Raw genomic sequence first — 18,536 nt, forward strand, 5'->3', positions numbered from 1 at the left:
CCAGAAAAGTCACAGAGCTCCTTGTGTGGACCACATCTTAGGTTTAAGATGATGGAACCTGGTCAGTGTAGTGTAACAACAGGATCTTAGGGCAAAAGCAGAGTCTCCGTCCCACCTCCACCTGTAAGAGCTGCAGGTGCAGTGGTTGGACCTGACATGGGCAATGCTGCACTGGCAGTGCCCCTAAGGCAGAGCATGATCCTGTTTCTGCCAGGATGTCTCATTGCAGAGTCAGTGAAAGGAGGTGGTCAAGAGAAGTATGTCCCCAAGGGTGCAGGTGGAGTGACTTTCTTGGATCACACCACCTACAGGCAAGCAGGCAGTTTTAGATGGTGAGGGTTGGGTGGACTGCTGCCTGACAGCCCTGATCTGGTCTGTGCAGCCCAGCAGCCTGGTCCAGAGCTATCCCAGCAGTTTTCAGGCTTTTTCCAAAGGGTAAAACCTCAAAGTTGGTGCTATGGTGTAAAAGGAGCCTGCATTCCCACTGCTAGCATCTGTCCATAATTCCAACAAGGCACCAGAGACTCCTACAAACGAAGACAGAGCTAGCACTAAGATGTGAAGTGCTATTGTTGCCAAGTGCTAATGGTTTCTGCCCTATTGTGCCCATTTCTCCCTTTTCCTTTTCCCTTTGTCATCTCCTTCTCTCAGATACTCTCTCAGACTTGCTGTCACCAAAGAGGGGAAGCAATTTACTGGGGCTGCTGCCTAGGCATGAGCTGCTAATTTTAGAGCAGGGACAGGCAGAAGGAGCCAGGTATGTTGGGAATCTGTCTTGATTAAGGAGCGAGCAGCTCGGCTGAGGGTCTCCAATTTTGTTCTGTGTGTCAGCAGACTGGCTTCTCTGCTGGCTCGTTGTTCAGGAACCAGAACAGCACTCCTGCTGGGTAGGTGTGTGTGCTCCCAGAGGGAACTGGCCTTGCACTGATCAGCCTGCAGCAGCAGGCTGAAAGCAGCAGGCCATGTGCCATTGTCCACCCAATGTGGCCTTTAAACACGCACTTAAATCCGCTGTCCTCAACATTCATTGTGGAAACAAGACAAAATCTCATTTGGTGGTGAGTTTTATTCTCAGAAAGAGCTTTCACTCTTGGATTGGTGAATTTATACTGGCTGACCAGATAGAGCAGTGACTTCTCAGTCCCTGCTGCTGGCCATGCCACAGCTCTGTCTGTGGTGGGTTGTGTGGGAAGGAATGCTTCATTCCACTTGGATCATACAACCCCCCATGGCTCAGCAGATAGTTGTATTTCCAAGGATGTTGTGAGTGAAGATGTATTGGGAAACTGTTTCTTGGAATAGAATGCATGGAGAAAGAGGCAGAAAATCCAGATGTGCAGAGGATAAAGAGGAGAAGAGGCAAAATGCCTTGAAGAGAACTGTAGAGCTCAAGCCCAACCTGGTAAATGAGGATACCTCCCTTGAGCAGGTAGGGACTCCTGAAAGAGACACGTTTCTGCAAAGAGAAGAGTGCTGCTATCCCTGTGGATGCATGGCAGTGTTTTAAGTTCTCTTTCAAATAAAAAAGCAATCAAATCTTTTGAGCATCATTAATACCATAAACCTGCCAGCCTCTCTAAATTCAGAGAGTGCTGATGTGACTGACCTCCTGTTTCTGATAGCTTCTGATAGCTGTTGGCACTAGGGCCATACCTTAAGTCATCTGATTTCAGCCAGAGCAAGGCACAGTAAAACACTGGAGAGAAAGTGATTTTCCTCATCCTACTCAGCAAATCAAATGTGAATAAGAGATTTCACAGAGTCAGCTCTTCTTTAATATCTGGGTATTGCTAAATGTGTCTGAGTTTATGCTGGGTCTGACGAGTGTAATATCAGCCATCAAACATAATGGAGCAGACTGCCTGAACCCCCTTCCCAGGACAATAAGATACTCTGAAGTAGGGACTACTCTTTTCATTTTAATAAGCCAAGTGCCTTCCATTATATTAGCACCATGAGGAATTTGAACTGAAGTCAGAATAAAGCCCCTGGATCTGGCAGCAGGCTGACTGTAAGGCTGTTTGAATGACTCCTTTGTTTTTAGGTTTGCCAGTGTGAGGGTGAAGCTTCAGCATGAGTTCTTTAGCAAATGGTTGCCAATGAAAGATCAGCTCCTTCATTAATGAAAATTAGGAAAAAGGCACCATGGGCAAACAGTATGCTCTGAGGTGTTATTATCATTAAATAAGCTTTGTTTTACTCAGAGGCTGTATTACCAGCAGTGTACCTGTTTGGCAGCAGAGCTGTCTCCTAAGGATGTAGAGTTGAAAAAACAATTGATGACAGGTGGTAAAATGTCCATAATGAACAAGAAGTGATGTGGCAAGAGGGCAAACCGGCAGGATACAGCAGCACAGGTAAACCCCTGTGCATCACTCATCTCCCAGAGAAGCACTGGACTGCTATTGCTTGACAGCAATTAGTGCACAAGTTTGAAGATGCTGGGGAGTCAGAAAAGGGGTGCTGGCAACTGAGAAAGTCAAAAGTGCTGGCTGGACAATCAGACAAATGTGACTGCTCTCATCAGTAGGGAGAGAAGGCAAGAACATGAGGTGGTAATGAAGGAATTTGAGATAAAACACAAAACAAAACCTACAGCTGACAAGGTCTCCAGACAAACACACTCAGGCTGGTGTGTTTGTCCACAGGGACCAGAGAAGACATTGATTCTAAGCCTCTGCTGCTCTGAAAAGCAAAACTTGGCAAACAGGTTCCAGCCCTCCACTGGCATGAGTATGAATTGTGGCAGCTACAAAGTTCCAGTCACTCGACTCATTGCAGAGCTCAATAGGTGAAATAAAAGGATCTGTACAGGGTAACCTGTACAGTAGCAGCCTGTAGTTTCTTTCTGCCTTCCCAGGCAGCCCTGCAGGTATGTTTTTTATGCAGCAACACAAGCAAGAATATTATTTTCATCAGTTATTTTCATCAGCGGGGTCTTTTCTGTGTTTGAAAGCGCTTGGGTGAATGTTAGTTGATTGAAGAGGTGTACTCCTAAGGAATATCCCACTGACAGTGTCAACCAAGGGACTGCCCATCTTTTCCAAGCAAAATGATACAGACTGACTGTATTTCTGATTTCTGCTACAGTATCCTTTAGGTAATCAGGGAAAAATATGTTCAAAGGTGTTGCCAAATTTGATTGCAGAAGTAGAAATCAAAGTCTTCTCTAGTTTCAGTGTATTTGCTTCTGAAGAATTGATTGCATTTCAATGACAGTGCCCCAAAATATGAAGTGCTGAAGTTATTCAGTTGGAAACAACTTGCTGCTGCTCCTGCCTGTTTAGTCTTTCCTCAGTCAGCTCATGTCACTCAGAGAAGGACTTCCATGGAAAGGAGACGCTAGGTTTTCCAGATTGCTGTTTAATTGGCTCCATTCCCCAGAGACTAAGACGCAGAAGAAGTTTTCAAAGTTGAAATGACAGTGGTGCAAGCAAGTGTTTCCTCCTTCTCCTTCCCTTCAGCATCCCTGCATGCAGGTCCCCTCCCCTGAGAGGCCCACATGCTGAGGAGCATTCGAGCCTCAGCTCCCATCAGGAAGGGAGGGCGTGCAGAGGTGACAGCACGCAGCAGCGAGATTCCACAGAGATGCAGATACCCTGGAGGAGAGCATTCCCAGCTGGGGCAGGAGATGTGTGTGAGCTTGAGCAGAACTGAGGAGAGAGGCAGAGTGAATGCAGAAAGGCTTCTCAGTAGCTGCCCCCTGACAAGCTGTCAGACAGAGTTCCCTTGCTAACTACAATATCTCTAGTATCTCCACAGTGAGCAGGACTCAGACTTTGAAAAGCATTTCAGAACCACAAACCTGGTTCAGATTCACTGTTCCTATTACTTTCTTATTACTTCTTTTAATTATCTGCTTAATTTGATTTATATTGACTAATTAGATTGAGTCTATTCAACTTAAGACTTTTGATGTCTTAGTTCCAGTAGTTCAGACCAGATACTGTCTGTGACTGCCCCTGGCTCATCAGTGGATGAGATCCACCGTGGAGACCAGGATACTTGCAATAGCTTGCCAGAATACACCCACTGCTCACAGGCAAGCTGGAAAGCTCTAAGTCCATCCACAACTCATGGCTGTTCCTTGAGACGAGGTCTTGACCAGGTTCTGGGAGCTGAAGTTGTTGCTAACTCCCAGCACAGATTGAGCATCTCCTAAAGCCAGAGATACAGACTGCCAGATCAAAGAGGGATATGTGGGAAGTGAACAGTGCCTGGAAATTTTACCTAAAGCATTGCAAACCTTTGTTGTCTGTACTCTGTATGTACATCAGGCTGCTGGAGGCAGCCCAGACCAGGCTCCTTGCCTGTTCTCTGCTCTTTCTTGAACCTTGGGCATTTCAGCCCCTTCTCAGCTCCAGCGTTCTTGTCCAGGGAAAGGCAGCAGGAGCTCTTTCCTGGCAGCCCAAGCAAAGAGGCTCTTTGTAAAAACTAAAAACATCCTCCCCACACTGATATCTGGATTTGAGGCAGCATATTTATAACTTTCTCTCAGAAAAGCAAAATGACTCAAGAAAGAAAGTGCAAGACCCACCAAGTTATCTACTGTCCTCTCTTGTTTCAGACTGTGGAATTGGGAAGTGTTAATTCCTGCTGCTTGTTCTTTTGCTTCATTTTCATGAGAAGTCTAAGCCAGAGTTGGAAAGAAATGTTACAGCTTCATTAGGATAGGATAGGATAGGATAGGATAGGATAGGATAGGATAGGATAGGATTAGGATAGGATAGGATAGGATAGGATAGGATAGGATAGGATAGGATAGGATAGGATAGGCTAGGATAGGATAGGATAGGATAGGATAGGATAGGATAGGATAGGATAGGCGATAGGATGGATCGGATAGGATAGGATGCTAGGATAGGATAGGCTCGGATAGGATAGGATAGGATAGGATCGGATAGGATAGGATAGGATAGGATAGGATAGGATAGGATAGGATAGGATAGGATAGGATAGGATAGGATAGGAAGTCTGAGAGCACTGCAGCATGGCACTGCTTGGCTGCCCCACTGGTCACAGACCCTGGGAAGGATTTGTTGAGGTACTGACACAAATACACTGTAGATGCAGCAGCTTTTTGCCACAGGTATGTTGGAGCAACTCTGCAAATTGCTGTAGTTCACTGCTGATACCTTCACTTGTCCACAGAGGAGTGGTATTCACACATTGTCTAGATTACCCAGAATCAGCAAAACTGTATCTATTCTAGGACTCTTAGAGCTCTCTCAGCCCTCCTCCTTGTGCTGGCAGTGCATGCCCTGGTTCTCGTGTTCCTATTGCAGCAGATCAGTGCAGTGCTGAGCACAGGTCTGCTTTCCATAGCTGTGCTGCTGGGCTCTCTTGTAGCTCAGTGACAGGCAGCTGGAAAGGGCAGCTGAAAAAACAGCTCCATAGAGCCTGGTAGCTCATCTAACCAGGCTTTACCAAGCCTATAGCACCTTCTGCTTGGATTTGGCCAGCTGGGCAGAGGAAAGGCTCAGTGTGTGGTCTCCAGGAAACAGCAGCACATTTGCAGCTCCTGGCACTGCTCCATAAAAAAATAGGCAATCTTTAAGGGTGACATCTTACAAAAGATTTACTGCCTGATTCCTGATCTCAGTATTCACACTCCTACTTCAGCTGCTGCTCAGTCCTGGAAACCTCACTTTCCAATGTAACCCATCTGCCAGAACTCAACTGGCAACAACAAGGGCTGCACTCAAAATTTACAGAATGAGCCAGAAACAAGGAAAAGATTTACTGCTTGGTGAGTTTATTCTCCACTTGCAAAGAAAAAAACAGGTATCTTAATTAATCTTTTGTTAAAGGGGACAAAAAATCTCTAGCAAGATAGGTAAGGAGTAAACATTGCAACTGTTTTCTAAGGTAGAGCTCGAGTTTAAACAAATTTTACTGTATTTTCTTTTGGTGAGGCAGCTTCTAGGACAGAGGTTGGCTTCCCTCAGCTTTCTTGCACTGATCTAGATGAAGAAATTAAGATTCACTCTGTTGAGTTACAAGACCTGGACTGACCTGTGCAACTTGACTCTTTGCCAGCCCCCATCTCTAGCCAGTCCACCCTGGGCAAAGTCTGTCCCCAGGCTGTGTGCTGGTCATTCTCTCTGCTTGAGCAGATGTCAAGAGGCACTTTCTCAACCTTTTCTCCCCAGGGAGTTCTGGAGAAGGGAATCTTTGGAGGGAATGGTGATGCCAGACTGGAGCTGGTGTGGAAAGCTGAAGGGATCTCACCAAACCGTGCTGGTGTGAAGTGTCTGATCTGTGTGTGGCAGCCATGTGTGGCCAGCACAAACCTCCCTCACTAATCCAGAGGGAGATTTGCATTTCCACTGAAGATAAAAGCAGTCACATAATTAAAGTTCTTGGGCAGGATGGCACCATACTCTTAGGTGGGTGAGAGTACCTTATCTCTGTATCAGTCTTATCTCTGTTGGATTTATTTGATCTGTTTGCCATATGTCTTTTCCAAAGAAGTGTTTAGCAAATTTCCTGTGTCCTTCAACCCCTTTCCCTCCACAGCAGCAGTCAGATGTATGAGCTGCTGCTAGCATTGTTACACTCCATCTATTCCTGGAAACAGAATAAGTTGTGAGGCCACAAAAATCATCAGAAGCCAAAAGCAATTTGTTTGGTTTCAGGGGAAAAATGGCTTGTCCCTTTAGCTGTGCCACCACAATATCAGCTTTAGCAATGGATCAGCCTTTGCTGTTCAGCTTGCCTGGTGAAATCCAATTGTTCCTGCTCTCCTCACTCTTCCTCACTGTAACCCTTGTGCTGCTGGATCCAAGGTGTTTAGCTGGCTCCCCCCATGCTGTAGTTGGGCTGTTCACTGCATTGTTCTGCATCTGTCTTTCCTGGGCTGCTTCCTCAAGGTGCTCCCAGAGATTAAGGGTGTCTCTTTCAGGGATTTGGAGAGACCTTTGCAAGAGTAGCATTTGTTCTTTCTGAGCCATGAGGAGCTCAGGTACTCGCTGAGGGTACAAATCCAGAGTACCACTTTTCTCCAGCAGCACTGCTTGTTAAACAATACCTGCTGGGGAAGAAGAGAGAAAGGGCAACATAGATAATGGAAATAATGAATAGGTGCTATCCTGAAGCACATCAGCTCTGTTACGCTGGCAAAGGAGGAGGGATGACTGAAAAACTGTGGTGACAAGGATGTCCCAGTAAGTGACTGGTAGGTTTTCTATCTGCTTTCCAGAGAATGTATCTTTCATTCTCAGGAATGCGATAAACTTTCTTCTTGTGCACTGTCAGCTTTGCTGGTGTCAATCACTGCAAATCCACTGGCCTCACTGAAACTTCACCTCTTTATGGCAACTGCAGGCCTGAGCCCTGAGCCCACCACATTCTGACTCAACAGACAAATCCGTGCAAGGACCTGAAAAGGTTTGAGAGTTTGAGCCTCAAGACAAAACCAGGGGTTCACAACCAGTGCAAATCATTTTTCCCAAACAGCCTAAAGGAAGCTGTATTCCTGCATCTCATAAGCTTCCTGGGGCTCTGAAGTGTGTTCAGCACAGGGGGCCCTGGGACACAGAAGCACAGAGGTGTGACAAGCTGAGGGGACACAGGTGCACACAGCTTTAGATCTCACAGCTGGGTTTAGCCTGAGGCCAAAACAACAGCATTGGTGATGCCAGCAGTTGAAAGCTTACTCTTTCCCTTGACATCCCATCCCTGCATGAGGCCAGTGGCACATACACCTCAGCAGTGGAATAGCTGGGCTCTCCCAAGTCACACAGATCAGACTTCCTTCTGTGTGCTGAGCCTCTCTCCTAGCAGACCCTGATTTGGCTGTACTCAGTACCCAGCAGCATTACAGACCACAGTGAGGCTTGTGGCAGGGAACAAGTGGTGTCTGGAAGGGCCACCAGGCCATCACTATGGCCAGGGATATATACAGGACAGCATAAAGGAACAAAGAAGGAAATAACAAAAATAGGGCAGGAAAAATGAAGCCAAAATTGCACGGGAAATAGCAGCAAAGAAAAAGTGTTGGGAATTGAGTTGTTGAAAATGTCATTGCAAAGGTCAGGGCAGGCTCAGGGAGACAGTGATGACAGGAATACCAAGCACGTCAGGAAATGTAAATACGTTCTTTTTCCAGTGTTCACAGAGGGATAATGAGAGCAATGCCGGGGACAGCCTTACACTTTCAGCGGGAATAAAAGAAATAATGAAGGGACTCTGGGTAAGACCAGAGTGAGTGATGAAGGACTTGCTCTTGCTGCAAATCATTAAAGTTTCAGGGCAAGGATGCAGCTCCTGGGGATCTCAGCAATGAGCTGTGAGGAGCGGGGGCTGCGCTGGACGGACAGACCTTGTGACGCTGCCGCTGCGGTCTCGTGGCAAGGTCAGGCAAATGACGCAGCCAGTAATGAATCAGGGCCCTTGAATTCAGCTGCTAGTGGGTCCAGCCAGATGGAAAACACTTGGAGCAGTGTCATTTGATTAAAAATAGTCTGCCAGGGCTAACAAAAGAAAACCATGTTGAACAAATTCTAAGGGAAGTTGTTGTTGCTGAAGTGATGACATTCAGAGCTGACGGGCAGATGCCGTGGGTGTAATTCACCTGGCCTTCTGTACAACCTTCAGTGCAGAATAAATGAATGCATTAAATTTGCATTGTTATAGCTCCTTTTTGTCCAACAAAGCACATTGCAAGCACCACGTGGGCCATACAAAAGATACATCCATGGCAAGCTGGGACAAAGAAATGATTGGGAAAGCAGGTCCTGGAGAGGCTGTTGGTTGGAGGCATGGATGTCTCCTGTTAGAGATGCATGATCCACACCTGGTACCCATAGTCTGTCCACAGAGTGACACTTAATTATTGGAACATAAGCCTGCAGACGGCTTGGAAGTTTATAGAAGTGAATTCCTGCTGGCCAACTCACACAGGCCCTCCCTCTCTCCAAAGGGAATTCCCAAGCAAAGGGTATCCAGGCTATCCTTTACCTTTTAGCTTTTGGGGTATACACTGGTCTGAAGCAGCCTCACAGCTCCCAGGTCCTGCAGCTGGAGCTGCATTGGCCAGTGCTTCCTGCTGCTGCTGAGGATGGCTCATAATAAGCAAGTCCCTCAGCAAAATGCACATAAAACCTTCTTTAAGTGTCCCCTGCTACAGCAAGGCAACATACTGCACCTTGTGGAAGCACCCAAAAGGCTCATTTAGAATTGACCAGAGTATTTTCATAGATGATGAGCATTTTTCTTTAGTGAAAACCAGCAGAATTGCTCCCAGGTAGCTGAGGTGTGTTGATATTAACCATATCAAAATACTAGTACTTCCTTATTTCTGGTAAAGATGGTTGTGGCACAGTTCTACAGCTGAAAGTGTCCTGCAGTTGAACCCTGCTGGCAATCATTTCAAGGTTGAGAAAGGCAGGAAGAGGGCTTAGAAAAAGTCAAAATCTTGACTAATGCAGGAGGGTTAAAGATGAATTCTATGTCAGCTGGGCTGGTCATGGTCTCTGCCCTGTCCTGCTCGATGGAGCCTTCCTTGCTCTAGCTAGTAAACTTCACAGTACTTGTGTCAGCAAGGGCTTCAGCAGTGTGTTGCCATCAGGGCTGCACAGGACTTTGCAGTTCCTGGTTGTTGGTTATCCCCTGGGCTTGCAACCCTCTCCTTGTCTCCAGGGCTGATGTAACTCCATGCAAGCACGAGGCATTGCCTCTGCACAGCTGTATGTACTGTGAGCACCTCTGTGGAAGGACTGTTTGTCAGTACCTTTAATGGTGCTAACCAGCTGGTTGTAATTTACATGTGGCTTTTTCTTTTCTGTTTTAGAGCAGTACAAAGCGCTTTGCCGATATAAATAACAGTAACTTAAAAGTCTGCCTCAAAGTTGTCTCTTGAAACAATCCCTGACTTATTCCAAAAGCAATTGTGAAACAATTGTGAGAAATTACACTGGCAGCCAAAGACAAGCTGTCTTCAGAGTCTGATTTAAACAGATTATTTTTATTAGAAAACACTGGGAAGTATCAGTGAGTGACAACTTGGAGAGCTGGTTTATGGCAGTCCTTTCATCAGCTATCTCTCTGCACTTACTCCACGTCAATCTTAAATGAGTGCCTCCTTCAAGGCTTATCTCATCTACTCCAGTTTTAGAAACAACTTAATAAAGTGCATTTATCCCCTCTTATCCACATGGAAGCTTGGCTAGTTCTGAGTTTATGTAACTTTTATGTGCATCTCAACCTTCATCTGCTTTTCCTAAAAATCCACTTATGGGCCTTTTGATGAAGGGCATTTCCTCCTCCTTTTTCATTCCCTGATGCTAACATCTCTGAGCTCTACTCATGCTGTTGCACTAAACTGATCCATTTCCACAGTTCAGCTTTTAATGAGGGTTGGGGATGCTTGTAGCAGGGTATTTGTGATCCCATTGCCTTCCTGTTCCAGCATGTAAGGCACGAGGCACAGTGCCAGGGCTGTCTTGCAGGAGGCAATGTGCCTTTCTCCCAGGCTCCCACAGCCACTGGAGGGATGTGCATTTAGGACAAGCTCCTCAGATGGACAGAGAGTCTGCCAAAAGTCCCGGGTACCACAAATGTATTCATTAACATCAATATTGTTTAACTGCACCCAGTGTGTGTTTTAGTGAGGCTTGGCTCTTTCCTTGTGCCAGGCCAAGGCCAGGCTCTGCTTCCATCTGACACTCCACTGAAGAAAGCCATGCATTTATGGTGTAAGAAAAAGGTGTTTTGGCTCATTGCAAAGATCTATTGTTTTCCTTCTGCTTTGGACTCAGGAATTTGCATTTGCAGCAGAAATATTGATATTCTTGTTTGTAATGAGGATCAAGGATTTATAATTCGGACTGACTCATCTTCCAGGAGGTTTTATACAGCCTCTGGATATTTCTCAGTAATTTTTTGTTACTGATTGGCCCAGGGGCCTGTTCTCTCCAGCCCTGCTCTCAGGAACACTGGTTGCAGTTTTAACTTCTTTGCTCAGTCCCTGTCCTTCAGTCTCTCAAGGATGGGGACAAGAGGGACCCACCTGCAGGGAGGGGATAAAACCCAGAGCTATCTGCCCTCCTGTGAGGAGCCAACCTTCCCCTTATATCCCCTGTGTCTGTCTCACAGGGGATACTGGACAATTCCCCAGCCCTCAGGGCACCCTGATTCTCACAGGGCTTCACAGAGCTCTGCCATGTGACTGTAGTGGCAGTGATGTGGCTTTCCACTTTAATTGGGCTGCTTTACTAAGTTTATTTTTTTTTTGCTCCTTGATTTTGCCTCTCAGGTCATCATGGTGTCCAGTTCCCAGCCCTCATATCCAATATCCCCTGTACCATCAGTATTTTATACAAGGCAGGCATGCCCAGCAGAGCCAGGCACCCCTTGCTGCCACCCAAGCTGTGCCCTGGAGGGTTCTCATGCTCACACCCCAAAACAGATCTTGCCTCTCCCCCACCTCACCCCCCAGCCTGCACTGCTGCCAGCCTTCCTCTCCCCCGGGATCTGGGGTGCACATTTGCCTGTTTGTTGCTGTCCTTGTTTTTCCTGATATCAGCAACTGTTCCAGATGTTGCAGATGTGTACTGAGGAGCCCACTTGGGTCTAAGGTGGTTAAATGGTTTCAGGAATAAGCCACTACTGAGTTGTCAGAAGGTCAAAAATGGAGGCATTTCTCTCACATCTGGTCTTGCTTGGTCTGTGCTCTGCTCACTGACAAAAGCTGCTGCTGCACAGAAGGTCTGGTGGACTTGATGGGATCTCCAGCTTCCACTTTTTTATGGATTGGAATAATGTCTGGAGGGACCTTCTGCTAGTCCATGTGTTGACCACTTTTGAAAAGAATAAATTCCTTTTGACCCACCAAAACAGAGCAGAGCATGGGCTGCCTGGTGACATTAGCAAGGTGATTGAACAACCAGCTGTCCTTTCACCACAGGGATAGGGAACAGAGCATGAGCTGAAAAGGTAAATTAGTTATTTTCATGTTGGAGTAGGGAGCATGTAATAAAAAAGAAAACATTCAGAAATAAATAACTGAGGTAGCATTTCAAACAAAGCAAAGATATGCACACTCGCCTATTCCCACACAGAACCCTGTAAGATTTACTGGGCAGAGTGGGGGCTGATCTTTGCTTTGTTCTCACCACAAAGATGCAAATGGGGTGAGAAATGGCAGGAATTTGATCTCACGGTAAATACAAGAGCAATACTGAGCTGCTTTATACCTGTAATCTGACTTTATCCTCCTGCATGACAGCACTCAGTGCCACATACTCAGGCTCTTCCTCATGGGCTGCCCTTTGCAATGACTTTGGCTGGGCAAGTGTTGTCAGAGGATAACCATGATGATCTTCTGACTTCTCAAGAAAGACTTTAAACCCCCATCCAGGCAAGTCAAGGCTGCTGGCAACATTAGGGTCTGTCTTTGGTCTTTCCAGGGAGCCAGGAGTGTGTGTCCACAGAAATTTGATCACATCTTAGAGAGTAGAAAAGTGGTTTTTAACTGATTAATTAGCAATGGTGAAGTGGATTGGGCAGTGGCTGGTTAACCTCTGCAGCAGCAAAGCCTGGAGAAAATTCCCTGCAGCACTCACAGGCTCATGGGACACTGTTTGGTGGGGGCCATCACACTCCACTGCAGGTACACAGAAATCTGCTGGACACCTGAGCCCAGGCTGCAGCATGGAACTGTGGGGTCTCTCTGTCCCAAGCAGGCTTGTCCAAGGATTGGGAATACAATGTCCCTCACCTTTCTTACCGTGGCAGAGCCCAGTCCCAGCCTTTACATGCATTATTCTGTTTTGGTGCATTGTACACAGAGACCAAGAGAAGACTGCTAAGGCGGTGCTGACCAGTGTTTTTCCTTTAGAAGTCCAAAGCCAGGTGTTTGGGGCAAAATGATTTTATTTCTTTATATATTCCAAATGTCTGAGCATTGCAAATTCAGCATATGTCACAGATAGTGCAAGTCCTCAGCAAACATGCTGCAACTCCCCACAGTTAATGGATTGAAATAACACCATGTCACTTTTATGAGAGGTGTACAAAATGTACAAGAGCCTGCGTTTATGTCTGAAAACATCCTGGTTTTATCACCTAATTCCTTAAAAAGTGCAGGACCTGAGTTACTTAATTCCATTTCTAATCCTACTGGTCTATCAGCACATTGTAGCAGGATCTTTGCATTGTGGTCAAACAACTAAAAAATGCTCTGTTTTGGAAGATATTGAATTATGCTGAAACTTGTCTCATTCACCAGCCCCAAATCAACATCCTGATAGTGAGGCAACCAGAGGTATGAGACTGGCAGTCAATCACTTCATACCATAAAAGTCCAGCCCACTCTCATATGGCTTGGTTCTTCCAACATATTCCTCCTTGGAGTGTGTGGAGATTCCTCCCTTGGGTAGGGGATGCGCCCAAGGGTAACCCTCAAGTTTGGGTGAAAGAGATTAAGCCCATGGTCATTGCTATGGGTGTGTTACATTGAACTCTATTTTAAAAATTGTTTCTTGCCTGCTTTAATATAATTACTTTGTTATAATGGCTTTGGTATACAGCATTATCCTCTCCCATGCTATACACTACTAGCAATTTTAGCTGTGCAGTAAATAATTCTGATTGAGATCTTTTTGTCTAATCATTAGTAATAATAAATAATTCACTTTATATAAATATATCTGATTTGCCATGCTTAATCCTTCTGGACAAAGTAATTTAAACTGCTGACAAAGTCTGGGGCTAAGATGGGATCCAGGTGTATCCAGACCCCTCAATGAGAAGTTTAGAAAGGAAGGGAGGTCCTTTCTGCACTTTGTGACTCAGTGGCAGGGTCTCTCTAAAAAACTTTGTCTGGAGCTCCCACTCACTTTCATGACACACCTGTATCCTAAGAGTAGAGAGGTAAAAAATCATATAAAACCTTTCATCTTTACTATTTGGGTAAGATGCTACCCAGCTTGTCACAGTTATGCTGCTGTGCACAAGGAGCAGAAAGGAAAAATTCAGTGGACAAAGGGCAGTCTGCATTAACACATAATGCAGTGGAGTAGATCTGCAGAGTGATGGAACTGGTACCAAGGACCAAAGCTTCAGGCTTCAGTACAACCCAACAGGTTACTTTACTCTGGAAGAGTTCCAATCTGGTCCTGTCAATGGAGGTGGGAACTCATTAAGGATATCCCCACATCTCCCAGTTTACTTTCATCTGAAAAAATTCCAGTTTGTGCACTCTGTAGTCATGCCATGATGCAAAGCAATGCAAAGGAAGTGAAGAGGATCAGGATATTTCCTTGCAACTTTCACTGCTGCTTTGAGCTAGAGTTTGAACCAAAGCAGGACAGCTCCCACACTGATTAAAGAAGCACATCACATGTTTTCAGTCTATACATAGTTCTCATCCAGCAAGAAAAGGTGACAAAAGGGAAAACTCAAAAGTCTGTTCAGCATCTGTTGCAGCATCTCCTGCTTTTTCTAAACGAAGTGGAAGCCACTTCTTAAAAAGCTTCTGGGGAGTTGTGCACATGTGAAATCACATGCTAAAGTCCTGGAGCTTGCTGTGACATTGCATGAGCAGGGATAAGCTGTGCTAGGGGATTTTTAGCTTAAAAGTATGGCTATTCAGTAAATGCTCAGGAAGTCTAACTGTATGATACGAAAAGGGCAAATTAAGTTCAGGTTCAGCATTTGATTAGTTTTCTCCTTGTTTTATGCACCTATTCATGTTACCATCCATCTGATCTTCAAACTGAACAGGTGAAGCTGCATTCTTATTTCATGAGACTAAAGAAACACAGAAATATTGCATTGTTGAGAAATCTTTATATGTCCTTGAAGAAATGCAGAAAACCTCTGCCTGTAAGGACATGGAAGACTTAAAACAGAGAAGATAAATTGTGGCTGACAAGGGGCTATAGGATGAGGCCTCTCTTTGAGGAAAGACCTAATAAATTAAAGGTGACATGCAGAAGTTTTCCTTTCAAAAGGAGAAAAATTCAGAGGTCTGCCTCACCAGAAGTGTGTGTACCAGGGAACGCAAAAAGCCTTCCTGCTTACCAGGGCAGAGGTGACCTGCCTTCCTCTTCTTTCCCTAGAAATTCCTGCCAAAATACCTAGGCTCATGTCCTTGTGAATTCACCTTGTGTCCCCACTCTTCATGTGACAGAACACCCCTGGAGGACTTGTCTGTTTGTCCAGTGTGGTTTGCAGTGTAGCAGCATCTCCTGAGAGCTCAGTGCTGCCCAGTGCTCTGGCACCTCTCAGGCAATGGGGACAGCACAGCCAGCCTGAGAGTGGGGCACTGCTGAGGGGTCAGTGCAGCCTAAGATCCATGGGACTAAAAGCAGTTCAGTATTAAGATGAGAAGATAAATCTCTGTGGCTTTAGCCTCTGGAGGTTGGGTGTGTTTTGGGTCAAAACCTGGCTGAAAAACTTAGGATAAGGCTTGCCAGCCTGGCTGTTGGCTGGCTGGGTGTTAGGGTCTGCACCAAGGTGTGTAACTAATTTTGAAGCAATCCTGCAGTGAACAACAGAAAAATTCAGACCCTGCACTTGTTTCATGGATTATAGAATAACAGCAGAAAGCTTGGAATCATCTGGTCCCATTTCAGTCCATAGCAGGGGTAACCAAAGTCAGTCAAGGAGTGGAACACTCAGGGCCTTGTCCAGACAGTTACTGTAAAATCCACATTCCAGCACTTGACCTCTCTCATGGTGGACTTTTTCTTCCTCTGTCCAAAATATATCTCAATGCAGCCTGTGCCATTTTTTATTTTTTCAATGCCTCACATTCATCTGCTCCCACACTACAGAGCTGCTCCTCACACTCAGCCCCAGCCCCAGGCTCAGGACTGTCCCAAGTAGAGGATTTTGGATCTGCTTTTGCTCAGCTTCAGGAGGTTCCTGCCAGGATGTGTCTCATGGGTCCCCAGCCAGCCTTTTTTAGAGCAGACCTCAGCTAGCATAGCTAAGGAAGGCTTACTACAATCAGCAGCAAAACCATTAGGACCTGTCTTTGGATTTGGAGAAAAGCACTAACACCAAGGCAGTCCTCTAGAGGATGTCACGAGAAAGAGAACGTGAAAAGACACATAAACTGTCCTGCTCCCTTCAGCCTTTTCTTGGATGATTAGAGCAGAAAACTATGGTGAGTACCAATTCTTACACACCATGGCTGCACACAAGCACAGCCCAGCCCCCAGCAGAGCCTGATGCTGTGGTCCCTGAAGCAGAGACCTCAGATCCCTGCACTGTGACAAACACAGTCGTGCTGTGGAGCAGGAGGAAAGTGTCCACTCTCAGGGACCAGCCACTTGAGGGAGCCAAGATGTCGTGCACTAAGAAGTGACACACTGTATGAGCATTCTTGGAGTGTTTCAGCCAGAATCACCTCTTCTTCTGTGATATTAAATCTGTTGGGTCAGAAAACGCAGAGATCTTCTGTCCGGATTTAAGTGGTTTTTATTTGGCTTCCAAATGAAGTCTTGCACAATTGTGCACAGTTTGCCCCTTTTGACAACTTTTGATGTGGAGTGTGTGTGTGTCCAACAGATTTGATAGCTGTTCAGAAAGTCTAACATTAACTTTCCACAAGCTGCATGAAAAGAGACAGAAAATAGTAATGAAATGGGTAAAGTAAGGTCCTTTTGTCAGTAAATCAGTTAATGCAGTTGGAAAAAACACACAACCACCTGGCCTGCAAGGTTTCCTTCCTGCTTTCCTTCCTTCTTCCACCCAAGCCCACTGTCACCATTTTAAACATTTGACTCCCCAGAGAAGAAAGCGACAAGGAAGTTGTAGGAAGGCAGTTATATGCCACAGGAAATCAGGATGCAGTGGCCAAAGAGATTCTCATTTAGATTTCACACAGCAACTTTTTCAGTGTGGTTCACTTTTCCTCTCAACCTCTCCTCTCAATTTCCTTTCCCCAAGACCCAGGGACTATTTTCTCCCATCTCATGAACTCCAACTGTTATCTTCATCTTAAGCCAATATTTTCAGGAACATTGTGACACGAAGGGGAAAGCTCAAAACTTAACTTAGATTTTAGCCCATGGGATTTACCATACAGTGAAGATTTCCTCACAGGGCCAGCATACTTCCCCATTTTTGGGTCCCACAAGAATTCTTGCCTTTCTTGATAGGACTTTGTCCCAACTCTCAAGTTTCAGAAGGTCCTTGATGACCTTGCATGAGGGTGGTGGGACTTTGTATCCATGGCAATCTTGTTCCTGTAGGGCTGTGGTGTCTCCAAGTCATGACATGAGCAAAGAAGAGAGAAAGCTAGGAGGCAAGGTAGGGGGGTAGAGCATCCTAAAAGAGAGGGTTACATGCAGTGCTTACCTGGCACCTAGAAGGACCACCACACTCCTTCCTCCCAGATTTCAGTAAGATGTGGATGTGTTATGGACAAGACTGGTTCTTGCAGAGACTCTTAAAGGAAAATGGCAAAACATTGTTAGAGTTTTGCAAACCATTGTTCCAGTTTCTTTTAAAATGCTGTTCAAGTTTCAAAAATTATTGCTAAAAGTCTACGGAAGTGACAACACAACCCTTTGATTTTACCTGTAATTCATCTCCAGGCATACTGGGAAATAGTGTTAGAATTTTGCCAGTGGTGTTACATTACAAGCTCTCATTTGTGTTGCCTCTTCCCTCAGGCAGATTTATTTCTTGCCCCCATCAAAATGTAGAGGGCTGTTCCATCCATCAGGACCATGGCACGCAAAGGAGGCGTTATCAAAATGCATCCTGCATCCTGCCATGGAAAACTTGGTGTCAGTAGAGATGCTTCTCTAGTGGACAGAAACACAGCATTTCCATATTAACAGATACTGTATCAAATAGATGAATAAAAATAATAATGAATGGCAGCAGTGGCACCATTGCTGTGCACTGAAATACAGCAGCAGCGAGTCAGTGCCACTTGACTGTAAGAATAACCTGAGAAAGACCACCTGGGGATACAAACAGGATTAGAAGGATGATAATAAGCATCATGCCTCTTCCCAAAACAAGCCTTTCTTCTGAAAAGGCAGGAGGTATATTCAGGAGCACTGAAGCCATGTGCTTTCTGAAAAGACCTCCTTTTGCAGCGCATGTATGCACCTATCTCTTTCTCTCTCTCCCTCTTCATATCCCTCTATGTGTAAACACTCATTATTTCTTTCCTCACCACCAAGAAAGGAGAAATGGCCTCTAGGTAAAAAAATGCCTTTACATGAGGCTTCATGACATAGAAATCTCTCTCCCCACAGCAGTTGCAGGTATGTGCTGGAGAAGCTGTGGCAAAAGAATAAAAGCACCAGTACCATTCACCTTCTGCTGTCTTGTCCTTGTGTTCAGGAAAAAATGTGCCTTTATTTAGAAAACAGAATTAACACTGAAGCAATTTTCACATCACTGGTCCTTCAGCCTCCTCAAATATTGTTCGTGGTATTTGCCTTTGTGCAAGAGAATGGGGCCACATAAAAGTAATCACAAGGATGAAAATGTTCTCAGCAGGAGGAAATGGGATTATCAAAAAGCAGAGGAATAAGGCTTTGTTTTGAATGTTTTGTACTCTT

General features: G+C 45.4%; 1 long non-coding RNA gene across 1 annotated transcript; it reads right to left on the reverse strand.

The window, feature by feature from the left end:
• Window positions 1-16,347: 16,347 nt before the first annotated feature.
• On the reverse strand, window positions 16,348-17,709 carry LOC115484615 (uncharacterized). Its single transcript, XR_003945300.2, has 3 exons — window positions 17,536-17,709; window positions 17,314-17,403; window positions 16,348-16,564 (listed from the first exon to the last, which is right to left on the reverse strand). It is a non-coding gene; the product is annotated as an uncharacterized LOC115484615 (long non-coding RNA).
• Between the last annotated feature and the right edge of the window lie 827 nt (window positions 17,710-18,536).

This window comes from Serinus canaria, chromosome 2 (genome assembly GCF_022539315.1).
Source record: "Serinus canaria isolate serCan28SL12 chromosome 2, serCan2020, whole genome shotgun sequence".
Lineage (NCBI taxonomy): Eukaryota > Metazoa > Chordata > Aves > Passeriformes > Fringillidae > Serinus > Serinus canaria.